Here is a 21,990-nt window from a genome sequence, read left to right on the forward strand (position 1 = left end):
AAATGTGAGTCTCGATCATGCAAAAGTACCAAATTGCAGGATGTTCCCACAGGTAGCAACACTGGAGTGGAAGAGGACTCTGTACAGTGGCTACTTCCATCCCTGTTCCCTTCCCTGAGCAGCACAAACCCAATTGGTTGTGTGTTCTATAATTAGATTTCACCAACCAGGTAACAAGTGTGAACTCTTAAAGCAGTATAACTGCCTTAACATGGAGTCACAGACAGTTGCCTTAGGCACTCTGGGCTATCTTACCACCCCAGGAAAGCATGCCTCTGTGATAGATGGTCCCTTACACCAAAAATCACAATATTATTCAGGTTACTCCCAGTTCCAAAGGACCGATCACTTACCCCAGGACAATTGCACCTTAGATCTCTCACCAAAAACAACTCTTGTAGCCAATCCTGTAATTAACTAACTAAAGATTAACTAGGCAAAAGAAAGGAGGGTTGTTTACAGGGTTAAAAGAGGTAGCATACACACACAAATGACTGACAGTCTTAAATACCAAAGGATAATAGACACTGCTATGATAAACAAACTTTATGCATCTTTTAGGGCTAACCCAAGCTAAACAGTTGGGGACTCCTTGCTTATGCTTAGAAATCTTCGCCCCTCAGAGTCCAAGTTATGGACTAATAAGTTTTCCTTCAGAGGCATTTTTATTCCCCTTCCCCAGTGTTCAAGCTGTGATGGGACAAGGGGTTGGGCACTACCCTCTTCAGAGTTATGGGGAAAACAATAAATTCTGTTCCGCAAAGGCCTGTTTGGATTCAGTAGTCCTTCCTGATGGGCAGGAGATAGCACCTTCTGTAGGAATCCAGCATTTTGCATTAGATGAAGGTTTTTTCGTGAGTGTTCTGAAACTATGTAAAACATTTTACAGTTATAGAACCAAGCCTTAAGTACTACCTTTATGGCATGTGATATAGAGGTTATAAGTGAGATTATGAAATGCTTGTAAATTGCTGCATGCATTAATGTCTAAACACTGTGCACATTGATATAAATCCAACACCTATCTTAACAATACTATACACAGGTGAGACAGACTGGTTTCCAGCTATGCATATGCCAATGTTTGTTGAGGCCTAAGTGCCTTGGCATGAGCTGGCATCTGGTCTGCCAGTATCACATACAGAACCTGAAATCTCTCAAAAGCCCAATTTCCTTATGAGAATAGCTTTCTGAAAACAAGAAAGCACTATTAAAACTGACTGACAATTTTCAGAACTTTAAAGGTGCTGGTCCAGTAAAGGGGAGAGAATTGTGGGGTAGGGACAGAGGTTCTTATTTTTACCAAAACAGGTTGTCCATTTTCATCCGACCTTGGAAGTGTGTGCGTGTGCGTTTGCATACATGTGCACATCTATAATAAGCGATTTATTTTTCCTCCCCTGGAAATCATAATAGTGGGAAATCTACATATCATCTGTGTCATGCAATAACTGAGCAGACAAGATGGCATTGGAAGGCTTCTGCAGTTCACTCTGGCTCTAAATTTCTTGGTGAATTTCAGTCAAACCCTTGATGATATTTGAATGCTGGATGGTGGGTTGTTTTTTTGTTTTTTTGGGGGGGCGTGTAGTTTAATTATAGTGTGGCTGTGTACTGACTCTCCATTAATAATACAGTGAATTTCAGCAGCAGATTAAATTTCTACAAAGTAGTAAATTGCGGGGGAAAGTGGAGGAAAGTCATGGTTGAGGAAAATAAGTACATTATGAGTCCTTTATTAGATAGAAGCCCATGGCATCAGGCAGACGGGTTCTTACAAACACACACATATGAGAAAAACAGGGACTGCATCAATCAGCTTATCAAAATCACTTAAAAGAAATGGGCTTCTGCTGAATGTGTGGAGTGCAGTAAAACATCAGTGTAACACTGGACATATATTAACTGGCACAGAAAGATTATGACATGTCCATTACCGTGCTTGCTACTCCTGCTGTCTGCAGAGAGGTCCAAAATGCTACATATTGTGTTAATTAAAAAAAAAAGTCTTTATTTTTATTAGTCTTGTTATAAGCAGGCACACTTTAAAGTAACATCAGAGACAGAACAGCCACATAAGAGATGCTGAGTCTGCCCTGAAAATCAAATGTACTTCATAAGGGGTATGTAAATAGTCTGCTAATCTAGAGGAATCTGAGAACACAAAAGAAATGAAAAGTGAGTAAAAAACACTGTGCAAGCAGTTCTTATCTCCAGTTAGTTCTGCGCCGACAGCATTAGCCTTCTGTCCTCATCGTGTCTTAGTGGTATGTCCTCTAGAGTGTTTGTGGAGGTATGTTGTGTGTTTAGTCATGTTAGCATGTGTTACTCAACGCGTATTAGCCAACACAGTTGTATTTTTTAGCATCGATGGGACGCAAATGTTAATTGCTACTCATGTAGTGGATTTTATAATTGGGATAGTTAACACATGGTAAACCATGACTGAAAATGAAAATATGGGGGATGGGGATGCACATGTCCATGCATGTGCTGCAGAAAGAGCACTCAAAGTAAAAAGAGAAAATGAAGCAATATGGGGACAACTCCTCTTTTGCTACAGCACAGATCAGAGCAGGGCACAGGAGTCAGAGGAAGAAGCAGGGAAGCTCCTGAAATGCTGCAGTGCAGAACAGAGAGAGAGAGAGAAATGGTGGAATCTCCTGTAATTCTGAAGCACAGGTTGAAGCTGGGGAGTAGAGCACAGAAGGGAGATAAGACAAGAACCCTTCTCCTGTTCTGTTCCCTTTTGTTTTGTTTTGTAGCTTTATACACTGTAATAGTATGTTAGAATGGGGGAGCAGAGTCCAGCAGGAGTGGGGGAATGGTGGTCAGGTAGGTGAAATGTAAGGAGTCTTGAGGAGGACAGATGGGTTGCTGGTGCATGGGACATCTCTGTACATTTCAGATCACTGGAGGCAGACACTTGGTTATCTTATCTGCCCAGGAAGAAATTTCCTAGAACTTGTAGCTCATACTTTTTATTTGTTTTCAGCATCTTCTAGTCTCTCGACTCAAAAACTCTTATCCACTAGACCCTTGCTACAGGCACTCAAGTTCCACAAGCTGATTCTCTCCCTCCCGCATAAAGCCTCTTCTTCATTGTTTTTCAGTTCAGGCACATTCCTGATCCAGGCACACAAACCTCATATGCTTGAGGAGCTGAGACTGGCTGGGTTGGTAGTAAAGCTGCCTCCACATCCCAGTTTTAAAAACCTGGGGACACCAGTGCTTTGGGTATGAAATCCAAGAATAGCAAACCTTAAACCCTACCTTTGCAGTTCTGCCCTTTTTGATTAGGGTGACCATTTTCCCCTATGCTGAATATGGGACACTTGGTAAAATTACTCATATTCAAGCGAGTTCAATGGCATCAATCAGAACTATGCAGTACAAACGTTCAAATGAACATCAAGTTGACTGAGCCACTGTCAAAAAGAAATACTGCATAGTTGGATTCTTTTTATTTACCGTCTTATCTTTAAGACTTTAGGGTTCATGTGGGGAGGGGTGACACACACACCCCCACGCCCCCCACACACATCGGGAGTGGTTACACACAAACACTCCCATACCCCTCTCTCATACAGGGGGAGTGACCCTCCCTGCCCAGCGCTCTCCGCCCTCCATGCCTGGCTGGGCCCCTAGAATGGACCAGCCTCTCCTGGTACCTGGTGCTGTGTTTTCCCAGGGCAACACATGGGGGAAGGAGGGGGCACAAAGGGTCATATCTCCCTCCCCACTCCAGATTTCTGTCAGGGTTCAGACCAGAATGTGGCCATCAGCAGCCTTTTGGTACTGTGTAGAAGGGAAGAGACGGGAGCTGCTTCCAGTTGCAGGGGAGGGGAGGGGGAAGGGATGACCTGGCCCATGTCTTTGCAGAGCTCATCTCTTCTCCCCCCACCCTCACTTGTGGCTGGAAGCAGCTTGTCTCTTCCTGCACGTACAGTGTCAAAAAGCAGCTAACACCTCCAGACTGTTGCTGGCCACTGACCATAACCCAGCCGCCTCCTGTCTCCCGGCTACAGCACGGATAGTAAGGGGTTAAGCCCTAAGGATTCATTGTGCAGCAGGGCCCAGGGAACCTGACTGCAGGGGCTTCAGTGAACCTGGCTAGAGAGGTGGCTCAGCAGGGGAAAGCGCCTAGGGGATGGAGCAGCCCTGCGCTCCCTGGGGGGCAGGACCCAGGGTGGGGAGGGAGGGGTGAAGAGGGTGCTAAACTCCTGCCTGGGGGGGGGCTGCTGTGGAGCCTGCAGGTTCAGGGCGTGAACATACTGGAAATCTCTACCCTCCCACCCCCCCACTCTCCCCACCCCCCGACTCTAGAGCTTAGCTGAGGGGTGGAGAGGCTTCCCCGTGTCAGTGCTGTGCGTGGCTTTGGCACATGCAGGGCCTGGCTTCTCCTGACCAGCACCCCAGGCCAGAGGATCTTGGGCTTTCATGGGGCATCGGCCCCCCCACCCCCATCATCAGCCGCTGGACTCCCCACTCACCGCTGGCGGGTGGCCGGCTGGCGAGCAGGGATCCAGCCAGCATCAATACCCGCCAGTACTGATGGGGGGGACAGAAAATACTGGACAATTTGCCTGTTTTTAAGAAAAAGTCTGGACACCTGCAGGAGGGTTTAAATATGGGACTGTCCCTTTAAAACGGGGCATCTGGTCACCCTGCCTTTGATGTAGCGCCAGAACAGAACACAGCTTGCCCTTCTGCAGCTAAAGTGGTGTTGCTGTGCTGATACAGAGCTGCTATGACTTTGTAAACTCACGCACGGGGAACAGATATGCTAGGGACTGAAGGTCCATTTTTAGAACCACTTTTTGGTCCTTATAACCACACTTGGAACCAAACAAGAGATGAGGACCCTTTCAACCCAAACTGTAAGAGACCCCAGGGAACACAGGGTTATGGACACTTATAACTAATGCAAAATAAACAAGACAAAATTATATGTAATTACTCCTAAAGTCATTTACTTGTTTCAGTAATTGACCTGTGCATTCTTTAATCTTTAATGCTCCTTTAAAATTCAGCCTCAGGGACTCATAACATTTATTGACGTTTGTCATGGTTAAGACTCTGGAGGAATTGGACTTTATTAGAAGTCTTCAAAGAAATATCAATTTAGCGATAAACAGCATTAATAGTTTGTGTACAGCCTCCTCCACATGGGGAGCTTGGCTATATTCCTTTACATTTGATGAAAACAAATGACTGGTAAAGAAGGGCTTTGTATTCAATTGCCTAGGTCTGGAGGATGAAGTATGTGATGCCATTGAGTGAATTTTCTTAGTGGAAAATCTGGGATGATGTAAAGAAACAGCAGCTGATGCAAGACTTTGGTTTGTCTAAATGATGTGGCAGAATATTTACATCTTAGAGGCAACGTAGTCCAATAGAATTGGAGTCAGAAGACTCCACTTCTGTTCCCAGCTCTGCCACACACTTGTTCTGTGGCCTTGGATATGTCACTTCACTTCTCTGTGCCTTAGTTCCCACATCGGTAGCATGGGGAGAAGGATACTAAAAGATGGTCAGACCCTGTAGGTTTGGTCAGACCCTGTAGGAGCTAAGTATTTTTACTAGAGAACTGCCATGCAAAAACGTTTTCCGCCAGATAAATGAACAGCATTAAATCTAGCTACAGTATGAAAATTCAAATACCATCACCATTTATTAACCTGCTAGTTTTGCCTTGGATAGACTGATACGGTTATCCCAGAATTTGCAGATGTGTAGGTACTCACTATGGTAAGTACAGGGAAGCATGAAGCATACTGCAAATACCAATGGAACTTTTTGCATCTAAGTTAAAGCTGGCAAGGCTGACCACTGTAACACTAAGGGTACATCTTCACTACCCGCCATATCGGCGGGTAGCAATCGATTTCTCGGAGTTCGATATATCGTGTCTCATCTAGACGCGATATATCGAACTCCGAACGCGCTCCCGTCGATTCCGGAACTCCACCACCGCAAACGGCGGTGGCGGAGTCGACGGGGGAGCCCCGGACGTCGATCCCGCGCCGTGAGGACGGGTAAGTAATTCGAACTAAGGTACTTCGACTTCAGCTACGCTATTTGCGTAGCTGAAGTTGCGTACCTTAGATCGAACCCCCCCCAGTGTAGACCAGGCCTAAGTGACACAGCCACTGTGGTGTTATATTTAGCCTCTCTTGCAATCATTTTCTGCTGGGCAGCTGTAATATTAATTCAGTGAATCAGGCAAGTCGGAGGGGGAAAACAGCTGTTAGACCCTCCCATTCATCTCCCAGCCACATGATGCTTCTGGGCAGGTATTGGATGAACAGCCCTGTAAATGGAAGTCCTCTCTTTTCTAACCATTACAGTGTGGGAAGCATCTCTTCCTCCCACTCCCCTTGTTCCATGCACCTCTTTGGGGATGGATCAACTCTAGGGTCCATAGTGTGGTTAGACGAGTCGCAGTGTTCATTCTGTCCCTCGCCACTGTCTTGTACATCAAGTGTGATACGCACAGAAACTGGACTGTTCCATTTCTCAGAGGCTACTAAAGATCTGTCTACCAATGCCTTTGTCAGAGCCACCTAGCTTAGATTCAGACTAGGGAGTGATCATGAGGTTTTAAAAACAAAATAGGTATTTTATTGCCTGTCTAATCTGTTGAGGTTATTCCACCATGCTGATCACCATGGTATCTGATTGCCTTACAGAGCTACATACTAAATCCACCACATATCTAAATACTGTTAATCTGTGGCACTATCAGGAGAGGTTGGTGAGAGGGTATGATACGTGGGCTTGTTTGTCTTTACAGAAGAAATTAAAAACAGAGTGGTGCAATGAGTTTTGCAGCTTTGTCCTAACAGCAGTGCGATTCATGCTCATTTTAATCTCTTTAGAAGGAAATTCTATAGCATTGGGCTGGTCACTACAGCCCACATGGTGATTAAAGGGGCTGCTCTGTCAGCTAACACGAGTTACCTTACACCAGGGCCAGGTAGCATGATTTAAAAGTATGTCTACCTGAGGTGCTAAGGGGTGTTTCAAACAGTTGTTATTTTTTTCTATTGTCCTAGTTACTAGGACACCCAATTAACATGGTTTAAAAACACCCTTTTTTGGCCCAAGGCAGCACTTTTCCTTAGAACCATAGAACATCAGGGTTGGAAGGGACCTCAGGAGGTCATCTAGTCCAACCCCCTGCTCAAAGCAGGACCAATCCCCAGACCCCTAAGTGGCCCCCTCAAGGATTGAGCTCACAACCCTGGATTTAGTAGGCCAATGCTCAAATCACTAAGGCATCCCTCCCCTTGTTAGTCCCAGCTTTGTGGTTGACCATTTCATTGCTCCTGAAGGTAGCAGGTGTTGTGTAATGTTCCAGTCACAAAGGGAAGGAATACAGGAGAAAGAAGAAAGCAGGGGGAAATGGACACACAGGCACACTGGGAACTATGGCAGCTTTAAGCATGTGGCCATTGAAGGCTGTGTTAAATTGAAGTGCTGTGTAGCACTTAAACTTCACTGTGTAATAGACACCTTAGAAAATCCTAATATAAACAGTTAGCTTGCCTGTGGGCAGGAGGAGATTGTCCTGAGCCTTCCAGTCTCCTAGTGTCCTTTGTTTTCTTGGTAGCCCTTTGGTGTTTTGCTTTTAAAGGATGTTTTAAACACCAGACATATTGCAAACTTCTCTTTCTGCATGTCCAGAGAGAATTTCATGCTATAGTTTAGAGCATGGTGATGAAAATTCCTATTGCAGTATTCTAGATAGTTACAAAGGTTGACTTCAGTGTATCTTCAATCAGAAAGAGGACACACGGGATTTCTGTTCAGTTACCATTTGCTGCATAGCTCTTTTCCATTGGGACAGGTTGCCTCAAAAGCACACCACTTTTAAGAAAGTATTTACAGAGAGAAACCTAGATTGAAAAGAATATGGCTCTGTTAGCTCCCCAATTCAGTGTTTCATTCGGGTGTTATTTTGGGGGGAGCTTAGGTGCTCTCTGAAAGGCAACCCAACAAGAGGCCAGTTTTTTCAAAATTGCTGAGCACTTGGGGAGCTGTACATTGGATGTTGAATTTTTTTTTTAATTTGGCCCCTGCTATCTAGACTCCCAGTGAAGTCCCAAGTAAAGATTTGTGCACAGATCCAGGGCCATGTACGGCACTTATTCCGTGAGTACTCTCTGAATAGTTGCTGCAAGAGTGAAATAATGACACCATTTGGAAGGAAGAGTGGTCCACAGGTTGCATTTCATCATTCCGCCTTTTCAGGGCTGTCATGCCGGGTGAAAGGTTTGTGATAGAGATGGACCTGGGCTGTGAATTTCCGATCTAGTTACAAACTTTCCCGAAGTTCATAGATGTTTTTATCTGTGGTTGGGATTGAACTTTCCTCTAATCTCCATGTGGAGAATGCTTTTACCCCGCTATGTTTACTAAGTGTGTAGTGTTTGTTCAAACAAGGTCTTTTGGAGCCTCTTCCCCATTCATCTTCTCAGCTTACTACGCCCCTGGAGCTGTACCATGCTGGGCCAGTGCTGTCACCATGAGATCAGTTTGCAAACAACTCACAAAAGGAAAAAGGGCTATACTCTTAATAAATGTTGTTTACAAATCATTTGTCCCACTCACTCATTAGTAGGAAATAAATTAAATGTGGCTTTAGATGTGTTAAAAATGATTGTTTTGATAGTTGTGATAGCAAAGGAACTGTAAGAATAATGGAGGAGATGAACAGACTCATATTTAAATATTATGGTCTAGATTGTGCATCCCGAGCAATTACTCACACCACCAGTCCTGTTGATGTCTCTTAGACACCTGCTGTCAGTAACTGCTCAGCAGTTTGCCAAGGGGATTACTATCTGGCCCTGGGTTTGAAAGTGATCAGGTGGAGTAAAAAGCTTAAATATCTTTCTATGCCACGTGCCTTTCTGTGCCTGGGAAGACAGTGGCTAACCTGACACCAAATGATGCTCTGCTCACACCTTTTGTCCCTTAGCAGGACACAGTAGTATTCTCTTTCTGGGCTGCAGCAATGCCATGGGTGTATTAGAGTGAGGTTTCCAGCAGAGTGGCAGAGCTGAGCTGCCTCTCACATTAAGCGTTAAAGATTTCCTTAAATGGTGGAGGAGGGAGCTGGTGTGGAGTGGGAGGCTCACCCCAGAGACATTACAGATTGTCTCGTGCTATTTTAGTGGGCTAAAATTAGAGGGAAAGAATCTGCAGCTAATTGGACTTGTGCATTAATCATAGTATGCTGCCGGAGTACTTCACCCATTAGAATGTGTTAATTTGGTAATTACGGTGGGGAAAGGGAGGGCTCTCTTTATAATCCAGAGCCTTTCTCTTCCACATTGTGCACATCAGAAATAGGTGCAGTCAGACATTCCAGCCACAATTATTGTCAGAGGAAACTACATATCACTACCTCCTACTGCACATATGAGCATGCAACCTCTCTGCTTCCAGTTACCTACCCTTAACCTAGGTTAGACATTGAGAGCAGGGTGTCGTTTATTTTTCAGTTCGATCATATCTTGATTTCTACTGTACATATTCCTCTTTCACTATGTGAAATGATGAGAACATTCCATGGAGCTGCTTTGGAAAGGAGTGTTTTTGTTTGGGATTTATCTTTTCTGTTCACCCCTCCTTCTTTTGAATTCTCTTATTTGTCCTCCTCTTTCTCTGGGTGTGTTTGAAGTGTGTGTGTGGTGGTGGGGGAGACGAGGGACGCGAGTGGGGTTGTAACAGAACTCTGAGTATTCCTCCCACTTTCCCAAATTCCACTCCTGGAGGTCCCATGTTGCAGCCCAAACCATTCAGGGAGGAAAAATTAGCCCTTTCCCCTCTTTTGCCCTGAGTTCTGTTGATCGGTAACTCCAGCACTAACCCACCTTCTCATCTCCCCCAACCACCCGATTGGCAGCTCATGTTAAATTCAGAGGTGCCATGTAAACCAGTAAGGAGGGAGAAATAATACAAAGGTACCTACATAGATAGGAAACATGGACAGAAAATTCAGCTTGGGGAAAATGCAAGAGAATAGTCCTGGGAGAAACTAGTACAAAACACAGATGTTCAGTGGGAGGGAGAAACCTGGAAAGTATTATTGCAGGTAACAGTGAGGAGCAAATTAAATCTGGCTTCCGATTTCAGTGACTTCATTTTGGGGAGCAGGTTGTTAACAGGAGGCTCCACTTACGGCCTTTCACTGTGCAGGAGTCTGCTAAGAAATAACCCCCTGATATCAGCTCTTACAAATTTCTCCAGCTATAATCACACACTGTCATGTTGCTGGTTTATTAGCCAGCAAGGAGGTAATCATCCCACAAGAGGCAAAAGGTCCACTCTCTGCTTTGAAGCTTCACATGTTAGCTCCTCACTGGGAAGAATTCCCTTCGCACTAATAGAATGTTGTGCAAGCATTGAGTCTAGTGCCGGAGCCTATTTCCATGTAGTTCCACCAATACACAGCCTGCCCATAGGTCGCATCCTCCTGTTATGAATGATTTCAGCTGTGATATATTTGTGAGAATTTTTTGTGCTCCCATGCAGCCTTCACAAATACTGACCTGAGATACTGACCTCAAAAAACCACATCATTTTCCACTTGGGCAGCCCCAGATTGGTTCTCTGAGTCTGAAGAACTAGAGGGCTGGTTTTGACTCTCACAATAATTTGCTGGTTCATTAGCACTAGCTCCTTAAAGGGGTACCTTTAATGTTTGTAGGCCTAAAATGTGACTTAATTCCCCCTCTCCCTGTTGTATCTTCTTACAAATTCCATGTCCTTAAACTGTGTATACTCCCATCCCTCCACCCCAAATTCAATATTTTTTTGAGAGGCTCCTTTTTCAAACCTGCTCTAAAACAAAGTCCAAATACTGTCAAAACAAACCTTTCCTGGGTGTTTGCTTTATTTATGAAGCAATTAACAATGGGAGAACATAAAGGTCAGTACAAACCTTCCCCTCAGATTTAGCTGCTCCTAGAAATCTTCCCCCTGGACTATTCAACCCACCACACCCTAGACACATCCTTGGGGAATAACAAGCAATAATAAACCAGCAATCAGCTTACAACAAGAGGAAAAAATGTCTATAAGAAAAGAGATTTCACTTTCGAACCTGCAAGGAATTATTGTAAACATAGTTTAAAAATGAAAAAGAGATGTTTAAAGATAACAACCCCTTTCTAAGAAATTATTGTGTGTACGGTGAAGCCAGTTAAACCAATCCTGGATGTAAGAATTAAACCCATTACAAAAATGATGCTTTTAGTACAATCCAGTCTGTACATTTGCTACAAACGGCACATACCCTTTGGAATAAAATGATTATTACCGCACCAGTTAAATGGATAAAGACCATTCACCGGCTTCTATTTTTGGGATGACTAATTTGAAACCTTGTTAAACAAAATGCATGATTAGGGTATAATTTTGTTAGAAGAACAAATTTACAATGCACAGTGACTAGGTGTGAAGGAGACTTTCTCTGCACAAACCACTTTGCACATCTAGCCTGTGCTCCTGGACTTTAATTAGCAACGCTGCATCTGTCCTGTTACAAGTTGTTCCTTGCCAGACCTTCAATTCTCATGTTGGCAGGTGATAATCAAGTACTTTTAACAACATAATGTTGCTGCCTTGGCCTTGGCTAGGAGACGCAGCAGCTAACTGTTTCAAAACTTCTGTGGGCGAAGTTTGTTTTCCGTAGTGAAAACTAAAATTAGGATACTATTTTATGTTGTTTTTAAGAATTGTAAGTTCATGTTTTTAATTTAAATTTCACTCATTATTTATCCTGTGAAACCCCTTGGAAGCTTGAAACCGAAATCTGTTCATTTGCTAAATTAGTTTTTCCTGTGCAAGCATGTTGGTAGGACATTGCAAGGCTGCTCCTTGCTGCGGGGATTTCATATGCTGGTTTGCTGTACCACAGTCACCTGTTTGCATGGGGTGGCTCACACTGGTTTGTTGTATAGGGTTGCTGCTGGGATTGTTTTATTCTGAAGCAAAACAAATGCGGAAGTATTTGGTAATGTAACCCACTGGTCAGTGTGTGTTACAGGTCCCCTTCTGTGCCTGGTCTGGAGAGGATCTGAGTCTGTAACAGCTAAGGAGACTTGGCTCTTTAGCTCAAGATATAACCGTTGTGCTTTTAGCTTTGGAGGTCCTAGGATGACCACCTATACCGAATTGGGCAGGACAGTCCCAAAATGCAGAATTCAAGTCCCAGTCCCAGGCTGAATGACTCCATGACAGCATTTGTACCAGATTCCCTGTGGAGCCGCTCTGCGCCGGCCTGAGGCTCAGGAGTGGCCCCAGCCTCTTTCCAGAGGCCGGGAGGATGAGGTGGACCTTAGCCCCACCCCGACTATGAGGCCCCACTCCCTGCTCCTCCTCTTCCCAAAGAGGTAGTAAGAGCCGCCCAGGAAGCCTAGGCTGCTGTGGGGTGCCCCGGACCCTCCACCAGTCCTGGGCAGTCAGGAACATGGGTCGAGGGTGCCCTCAGGCCCCCTAACCTCCCATTCAGGGCAGGTGGAGTGTCTGGGGTTCCCCACAGTGGCCTAGGCTCCCTGGGCGGCTCTTACCATGGCCTGGCTCCAGCCTGGACTTAGGGGTGGGGTCTTGGGGGGAAGAGGAGGAGCAGGGGCAGGGCCACAGAAGGGGGGGCTCCTGCATATGTCCCGCTTTGGCTTTTGAAAAGGTGATCACCCTGGGAGGTCCCTGGTTAAATTCCGAGTCGGTTGGCTAAGATAGGTTCTCTAGCTGCGGCTTGAGATCAGCGGGGGACATGTAAGACACACTCACCAGTGACTTACACTTTGACCCTCCAGACTAGGGAGGGTCACAACAAGCCTGCCATACTTAGTGTGTAGGGTAGACATATAAGGAAGACTATGACACCTGAAGTTTTCTTAAGTGTCTTACCAAAAGCCAGTGTCTGAGCTGAGAATAGAACCGATTGTCCCTGTAAAACCATGTAATATATCCCCTCAGGATGTACTGTAGTTTTCATTTACCAGGAGGTCAAAAGTTTGAAGCAATGAAAACAAACAAACCAAAAACCTTTTTAAAACTTGAGACGAGTGAGTTCTCACTAAGGAAGCTAAACAGGAGTCATAAATGGCTTGGATTGAATTTACAGTGATGCCAGCATTTCAGCCGGGTGCTTTATTACACCTTTAAAACAACAGCTTGACATTAGGAAATAGGAAGATGGATTGGCTGAAAGCAAAAGCCACCCTGCATAAGATATTTTTTCCACCCAAGCTCCATTTAAATTGTACAATATTAGAAATGCACTCTGGCATGTTTGTTAATAAAGGCACTCAGCTGAACCAACACTATTTGTGTGTGTGTGTATGTGTGTGTGTTTGTTTCAGCCCATTGTGTAGTTCTAGAGAAATGTTATTGGAATCATATTGCATTTTCAGGTCTGATGAAACTATAGTAATATAAGCATTTTATGTAAATTTGTTGTAGTGGGAAGAATAGCATGTCATGTACTATCAATCTTTAGGTAACTGACATTCTTGTTACGTCTCAGTTTTAACACATCCTGATGTAAGGGCAATTATTTTGAGCCAACAAATTGCCTCTCTTAAAACTTGGTTTCTTTTGCAAATAAGATGTCTCTTTGCCAAATCATATTTATGGGCAGCTGTTGACATTGATGGTGAATTGGTTACTTTATTTTATTGGCCACTGACCCCCAACAAATATGGGCCAGTTTGTTTACCTGCCGTGTCGGCAGGTTTGGCTGACTGTAGCTCCCACTGGCCGCGGTTCGCCGTCCCAGGCCAATGGGGGAGGTGGGAAGCCACGGCCAGCACATCCCTCGGCCTGCACCGCTTCCCGCAGCCCCCATTGGCCTGGAACGGCGAACCGCGGCCAGTGGGAGCTGCGGTCAGCCGAACCTGCCGACGCGGCAGATAAACAAACTGGCCCAGCCTGCCAGGGTGCTTACCCTGGCGAGCCGCGTGCCAGAGGTTGCCGACCCCTGGCATATAGGGTAAGGATTGATTTGAGTATGACATTGTAATATATAATCTTTGCATTTTACATGGTAACTTTCATATAAGAATATCAAAGGGTTTCTACTGGAGTCTCCTTAGACCCATGGTTGGTAGGTAGATATTGGGCCAAACCTTCAGCTGATGTAAATCTGTCTAGTATGGAGCTATGCCAGTTTACCCCAGTTGGCCTATCATAGTTAAGTGATTTGGTCAAAGTCACCTAGAGAGTCAGTGGTAATGCTGGAGAGGAGTTTGGTTCCTAGTCCTTTTCTTTAATCACTTTCTTCAGAAGCATACTACTATGAGTAGTAAAAGCAGAGAATGGTTAACCTATTTGAAGTAAATATGGTAGAATTTCCTGCAGTGCCCTAAAAGCTGGAAGTCCCAGTATAGCTATTTTATTCTCTGCACAAGATTTTAATTCCCCTTCTCCTTTCTCCCAAATGAAAACAAATTTAACTTTACAAGAGAGACAAGAGGGTATAAATTGTGAATTTGAATAAGATGTATTTTTTCCTGACTTCTCAGCCTCATCCACCATTTAGTGGTTCATGCTGAGAGGGTCTAACAGCTTTTCCAAATTCTGCATGTGCAGCAACCTCCCTGGGGCTCCCTTAGCTCAGAAAAGCAAAACATTCTAGCAAGGAAAAAATATTTTACAAAAGGAAATACCATTGGTTTGTGAAGTACTGGAAGGAGATGGGGGAATGCAGATTCTGGCACCATATTAATAGCACCTTGTATCCCAAAAGATGACACAATATTTTAGGTGCTGTACAAGATTCTCATTGCTGAAATGCAGCGAGATCTGTATTGGAACACAGCAGCTGTTTAAGGGTGCACATACTAACACTACGTAACAGTTTAGGATGCTAAGTGACGAAAGTAACCTTTATCCAAGGACTTCCCAAATGTTTTCACGGTGTGGACCACATCGTAATCGAGAAATTGATGAAAACCTCTCCTGCTCTTGGTGATGGTCTGGCTCCACATCCTCTTGATGATCACATGACACCCGTGTGGCAATGATAGTAACTGGAAAATATAGAAAATTAATATTGGGAAATTATTTAATGTAATTATAGCTGTTGCTAAAGTACATGTAAACAAAGAGTCAACATCTGTAATTATCTCTCCACAGAGCACTAGCAATAGCTCCAGTCCATGGACCACAGTTTTATCAGTTGCTACCTTTATCCAAAGGAAATTGTATGGGAAGTTTATGTCACTTGAACATTATTAGCCACTTTGTAATCTGGCCAAAATACAGGTGTCCACACGTGTCCTCTTATGAAAAGAGCTAGAAAATCTTTACTCACAAGTGGTTAGGACCTTGATCTTACATTTTTCTCTGACAGACACCACCTCCAACAACAGTGTCTCCTAAAAACAGGACGGAGTCAGAATGTTGCCTGTTTAGCCCTGATTCAGGAAAGCAACTTAAACCCGAGTTTAGCTTTTAAGTACATGTTCAAATGTTAAGCCCTATTGAAGTCAAGTCTGAAAGTTACGCCTGTGCTCATGTGCTTTGCTGAAATCACCTAAATGGATCTACAATATTAACACCACTTCCTGCACCAGCACCCATCATTTTTCACTTGTCTCTCATTTGAGTAGAGACCAGGCTCAATCCTTCTTAGCTTAGCTCATGAGCACAGACAAAACTCACAACCCAAGCTAGAATGGCTTCAAAGTGCTGTAGGAAAGAAACAAGCAACATGCACAGTCAGGAAATAAAGTATTTATCTGGGCACGGCCGCTCAGGATGATTTCACTGTGGCTAGGCAACAGGATCGGAAGTGGAGGAATGATCTCTCTTTGTCAGACAGCCGAGCTGTTAGAGGTTATGAGATTCTTTTATTGCACTAATTTGCAGTGCGATGCACTGACATTCTCCCCCTGTTGCACAGAGAATATATAAATTATGCCTGCAGGACGATTAACTGTTTGTCCAGGCTAATTGTCAGTATTAAATCTTGCTCAGTCACAGTTTTAAAGCTTTAATTTAAAATCTCTATCTTTAAGGGATCCATACTCCCACTCTCCCTCCCACCCTGGGAAAAAATAATAAAGCTTTAATGGCTTAAGTCAGTTTCTTCTGTAAAAGCCAAAGTTATAATTGGGTGTGTGTATAACAGAAGCATCTACACATGACGAGCCTGTGGAATTTTCCTTTGACTTAGCCAATAATGCCCATTTCAAATCCCATTGTCTTTGTTACCCTGTATTAATTTCTGAATTATGTATTATTGTTCAGAGACTCTTGAGCCAGCGCTATTCCCCACATCTATTACTGCATAAATCTTTGCAGTATGGTTAAAACAGCAATGATTCATCATGAAAGATGAAGAGGAGCACAAGCTCTAATGAGAAATTTCCCCCATGAAACAGGCACACTCGGGTCTGCAGACCTTGGAAAATGTATCAAAGGGCAAGTGGACCCAGTTGGAGAGAGCTTCATCCAAAGGGAGGTATGTGTTTGCAGTGTGCTCTCACGAGTCACAGATGATGAGATATTGTGAACAACCACAACTTCTCAGAGTGCTCAAAGCAGGTAAACATGCAACTATCCCATCACGGGACCTGTGACAACCAGTCAACCTTTTTCTGGGGAGTGGCTTAATTGTGTCTGTTGCTTGAAAACAGGTGATAAGAACTGACCAAAACTGTCCCAGAATTTTCATCTACATTTGATCATTTTTTGTTGTTTCATTAAGAAGATGCCACTCCATAGACACACACAGTCCATATCACCTTTGTGATAAATAAAGTGGGGGGTTAGCTCCCTTTGACGGACACCCAGCCAGCCAGTTAGCTGTAAAATCCCTCTTTCTGTGGCCTGCCCTCAATAGACACCTGATTCTGTTCAAAGGCATCAGCTAAAAAAGCCATCTCATCCACAGACTTTACATCCTTGTCTCATAGGCATTGCTTTACATCAGCCTTACATATGCTTAGGAAATGCTCTTGAGCAACAAGATCAAAACTTGCCACCTCTTTGTCCCTCACCCATTTTCCCAACAAATCTTTCATTTTGTTTACATATTCCCCATTACTCACACCAGTATCCCTCTTATCATTCCTACATTTAACCCTATATGTTTCAGGGGTAATCTGAAAACTTTGCAAAACAGTATCTTTAAATTTACAATAGTCTAAAGCATCTTCAAGAGGCATTCCATTGAATACATTTCGAGCTTTACCAGTTAATTTCACAGTCAGGGTAGGAACTCTCATATCATCAGGGATTTCATGTATTACACACAGCCTTTCAAAGGTAGTCAGATATTCAGCAATATCATCATCCTCCCTGTATGCAGGACATAAGTGTTCCCACTTGTGGATTTTTGGAATGATCGGGTCGGGCCCGGTGTTCTGGTTCTGCTTCTCTAGCAGGTCCAGTTGGTGTTTTTGTGCTCTCTCTCTCTTATCTCCAGTTTTTTTGGTTGCAATAATCTTTGGTGCTCCCTCTTCTTTTCTGCAGACTGAAGCCTAAAAATCTTGCTTTACCTGTAAAGGGTTAAAAAATCCCCCAGGTAAAGAGAAAAATAAAACAGCTACAAGAGGGATTTTACAGCTAACTGGCTGGCTGGGTGTCCATCAAAGGGAGCTATCCCCCCACTTTATTTATCACAACCTTACATTCTACAGGAACTCAGCTGTAAAGTTCTCCTATTTTTCTAGGAAAGGCTTTTTTTCAGGACTTCACCAGTAATATGGGTTCAGCTGATGGTTATAATGCCCTTGTCTGAGATTAGCAGTTGCATGCCAAAAGTGAGCTGTCAGTAATCTGTCACTGCGTGCTCAAATTTGCTTTTCAATCCACAACTTGCCTTGGTACCTTGGTAAAAAGCTACTGCACTTGTGAGAAAACTTCAGCGTATAAAAGGGCAGGGTCAAGACCCTCCACTTTAAAATGTACTTTACCATGCTCTTTTCTTCAGCTAAACTATAGTCATCCTAATTCAGTGTGAAAATATACTGCTGACTCAAAACCTTAGAACTGATCGCCATATTTGGGGTTGGGAAGGAATTTTCCTCCAGGGCAGATTGGCAGAGGCCCTGGAGGTTTTTTGCCTTCCTCTGCAGCATGGGGCACGGGTCACTTGCTGGAGGATTCTCTGCAGCTTGAGGTCTTCAAACCACAATTTGAGGACTTCAATAACTCACACATAGGTTAGGGGTTTGTTACAGAAGTGGATGGGTGAGATTGTATGGCCTGTACTGTGCAGGAGGTGAGACTAGATGATCATAATGGTCCCTTCTGACCTTAAAGTCTATGAGTCTATAACACAACCTCAGGGTAGTGGAAATAGGTCTGACAAATACAGTGGGGTATGCCAGCCCATGGCACATTTCACGTTGGCAGTGTGGTCACCGGTGACTTGATTAACAGTGTTTTGACCTTACTAACCCTTCTATGGTCAAGCAGGGTGAGGTTCAAGCATGACAGATAGAAAGAAATTAAAGGCTTTTGCTCTACTGTGACTTGAGTAACATGAGATGTGGTCAGAGCACATAATGACTGAGGCATTTTCTGTTTTGTTTGAGCCCATTTCAAAGTATAAATACTTCACCTTTTGTGGGATACTGTCCAGGGGGGTTCTTATTCAAGTGCACTTCTAGGAATATGCCATCAGTAAGAGATCCTGGCTGAAGTTAGGTTTGGCCAAATACTTTAATTTTCTCACACCAGTGTCTATCCTTTCTGGAGGTTTCAGTGTCTTCAAGCCTCTAGAACATGTTCTGCTTGGAAAAGCCTCAGTGAAGTCTGCAGATTAGGAAATCCTTAGTGTTCTCTGAAAAGCATGATGGGGCTACCCAAAGCAAGAGAACAAGCCATTGGTGACCATTTCATTGCCTGCTTTCCTTATCCAATGACACACCGGTTGACTCATATTCCTGCTCTCTGACTACTCATTCTGTGAAACACGTTGAGATCTTTATTGACCTGAGGCAGGAGGTAATTGAGAAGAATGAGGTTGCAGTCAGAAATGAACACAGAAAAGTAAACAAATTAGCCTCTCTCCTAATGCTGAACTTGTTTCAGGAAGATCAGTGACCCCAGAAAAAAGGAGAAGCTCTTTTGCCTTAAAGAATACCTCACAGCCCTTATATTAGAACCTGTTTTACTGAGCAAGAGAGAGTGTTAGTGTGACGGGTTTGGTCACAGAGACCCCCTTGGGACTGTCACCTGATGTGCTGAGATTACCTCTAAGCCCGTTTTTTTGCCAGTTTCAGACTCCAGAACCCTGTCTTGTTGAGCCAAATATGCTAACCTGCTTCTGCACAGACCCAGGGTCTGAATCATGCCCCCAAAGCTGCAGACTTAACTGAAAACAGCTTAGTAAGTGCTTCTGTCTCTAGCATCTAGACACCCAGTTCCCAATGGGATTGAAACCCCAAATAAATCCGTTTTACTCTGTATAAAGCTTACACAGGGTAAACCCATAAATTGTCCACCCTGATAGAGAGATATGCACAACTGTTTGCTCCCCCAGGTATTAATCACTTACTCTGGGTTAATTTATAAACAAAAGTGATTTTATTAAGTATAAAAAGTAGGATTTAAGTGGTTCCAAGTAATGAACAAACAGAACAAAGTAAGTTACCAAGCAAAATGAAACAAAACACGCAAGTCTACGCCTAATACATTAAGAAACTGAATACAGGTAAATCTCACCCTCAGAGATGTTCCAATAATCTTCTTTCACAGACTAGACTCCTTCCTAGTCTGGGCCCAATCCTTTCCCCTGGTATAGTTCTTGTTAGTTCCAGCAGGCATCTTAGGTGAAAAGCAGGGAAATCCACATGACTGGGCCCCTTTGTTTGATTCTACCACCTTTTATAGCTTTGGCACAAGGCGGGAATCTTTTGTCTTTCTCTGGGTTCCCACCCCTCCTTCTAAATGAAAAAGCTCCAGGTTAAAGATGGATTTCAGTTCAGGTGACATGGTCACATGTCCTGTGAGCCCCCCTCCATTCCTCCAGGACTGGCCCGCAGGTATGCAGTGGAGGCTTGCGGGTAAACAGAGCCATCTACAGTCAATTGTCCTAGACAATGGGAGCCATCAAGATTCTAAACCACCATTAATGGCCCACACTTTGATAATTACAGTAGGACTTCAGTGTTATACTTCATATTTCTAGTTTTAGATACAAGAATGATACATACATACAAATAGGATGAATACACTCGGTAGATCAGAAGCTTTGTAATTATACCTTACAAGAGACCTTTTGCATAAAGCATAAAGCAAGGGAGGTTTAGATTGGACATTAGGAAAAAGTTCCTAACTGTCAGGGTGGTTAAACACTGGAATAAATTGCCTAGGGAGGTTGTGAAATCTCCATCTCTGGAAATATTTAAGAGTAGGTTAGATAAATGTCTATCAGGGATGGTCTAGACAGTATTTGGTCCTGCCATAAGGGCAGGGGACTGGACTCGATGACCTCTCGAGGTCCCTTCCAGTCCTAGAATCTATGAATCTATTCCAGTTACATAATATACACACTTATATTTTTATAAAGCATTATGGAGTGCAACGTCACAGTTAGATGGGATAGGAGAAGCTGGACAGACATCAAGGACAGACATTTAAGCATCTCATCTGAAGGATAACACCTCTCACAGTTCATCTCCCACCGAGAGCTGTGCTACAATGTCAGCACTGAATAGAAGTGTGAGTCCTACGGTAGAATTTGAACCCATGGCTTTTTGGCTGAAAAGTGAGAGTGGGACCAACAGAGCAACACTGACACATTGTGTAGCTCTTGTCTTAGGAAGCTTTAATTACTGGAAATGAAAGAGCAACTTTTGTGTATTCCTGCAGAAGCAGTGCTGTAGAGTACTCAGGGGCTTAACTTAGAGGATGGAGAAAGGTGAATGGATCGATACCCATTGAAGAAAATAGCCATCTGGGAGCTGAGAAGAAAATGCTTCTTGCTAATCCTGCTCTTTCTGACATCTTGCAGAGAAACAAAGGGGCTCATACCTGTTCTCTTGCTCTACCAGAGCTCACTTTGATAGTGACAGCGCTTCTCATTTTCTCACTTCTTTTCTGAATTCTGCAGCATTGGGGAGAGCAAAGGGAAGGGGGAAAGCAAAACTGGCTAGAAGAGAAATGCCTGAGAAATGTAGAAGGCTACAGGTAGGAGAGAGAAATTCTGAGATGAGATGTGAAGGCAAAAGGAATGATAGGTAATTAGCTGGCCAGGCTGCCTGATGGCAAAGTATTATTGCATATATGACAAGCGGCTCCAAAGCCTAGAATCATTTTGCCTGGAAAGGGGATGCACTAAAGAAGATTTGGGAGCGATATTTTAGATTAAGAAGGGTGTTGTGAGAGCTGACCATTCCCTCCTTTTTACAGCCACCCCATAACCCAAGACAGAGGGTCACTAAATGAACTGAATGGCAGGTAACACTAGAGCGAATAAAAACAATACTTCATCTCACAGCCTGCTGTCAGCCTGCAGAATTCACACTCTCTGCAGATCAAGTCAAACATTGTGCCTGGATTTCTTTTAAAAATAGAATAGTTTGATGGTCAATAACAACAGAGCTGATTGCTTCAGCTGTGCATGCATGTTGCCCCCTCACAGCCCATCTTCATGACTGACACAGGCATTTACAGATGCACAACAGGTAATTAGACCAATGCAGTGGTGTCAGCACAAGAACAGTGGGTGCCATTTCGATGGTGAGTTTTAAATTTCAGCACTTGGTCAGACAATGGTCCATCTAGTTCAGCATCCTGATTCTAACAGTGACAGAACAGAGGAAGGAACAATAATCTTGGCAAAGAACAATGAGAGCATAGCTTGCCAACAGGGTGTGTCCTCATAACTCCAGGCAGTTAATGGTCAGTTTATACCCTGAAACATTATGTCATATATTCTTACATTTTTATTATGACCTATTATTAGTATAACTGTAGCACTTAGAAGAATTAGTCATGGGCTAGGACCTCACTATG

At 43.7% G+C, this 21,990-nt stretch overlaps 1 protein-coding gene across 12 annotated transcripts in view; it reads left to right on the plus strand.

The window, feature by feature from the left end:
• Positions 1-21,990, plus strand: part of TNRC6C (trinucleotide repeat containing adaptor 6C) — a 610,512-nt gene that overhangs the window by 144,954 nt on the left and 443,568 nt on the right. The window contains exon 1 of one of the 12 annotated variants that reach the window (XM_039501300.1): positions 16,467-16,483. The exons of the other annotated variants lie outside the window; for them this stretch is intronic. The gene's annotated coding sequence lies outside the window, so the exon portion shown is untranslated. Of the gene's footprint in view, positions 1-16,466; positions 16,484-21,990 lie in introns of those variants that run through there. 12 annotated transcript variants of the gene reach the window in all.

The sequence above is a fragment of the Mauremys reevesii genome, linkage group 15 (genome assembly GCF_016161935.1).
Source record: "Mauremys reevesii isolate NIE-2019 linkage group 15, ASM1616193v1, whole genome shotgun sequence".
Taxonomy (NCBI): domain Eukaryota; kingdom Metazoa; phylum Chordata; order Testudines; family Geoemydidae; genus Mauremys; species Mauremys reevesii.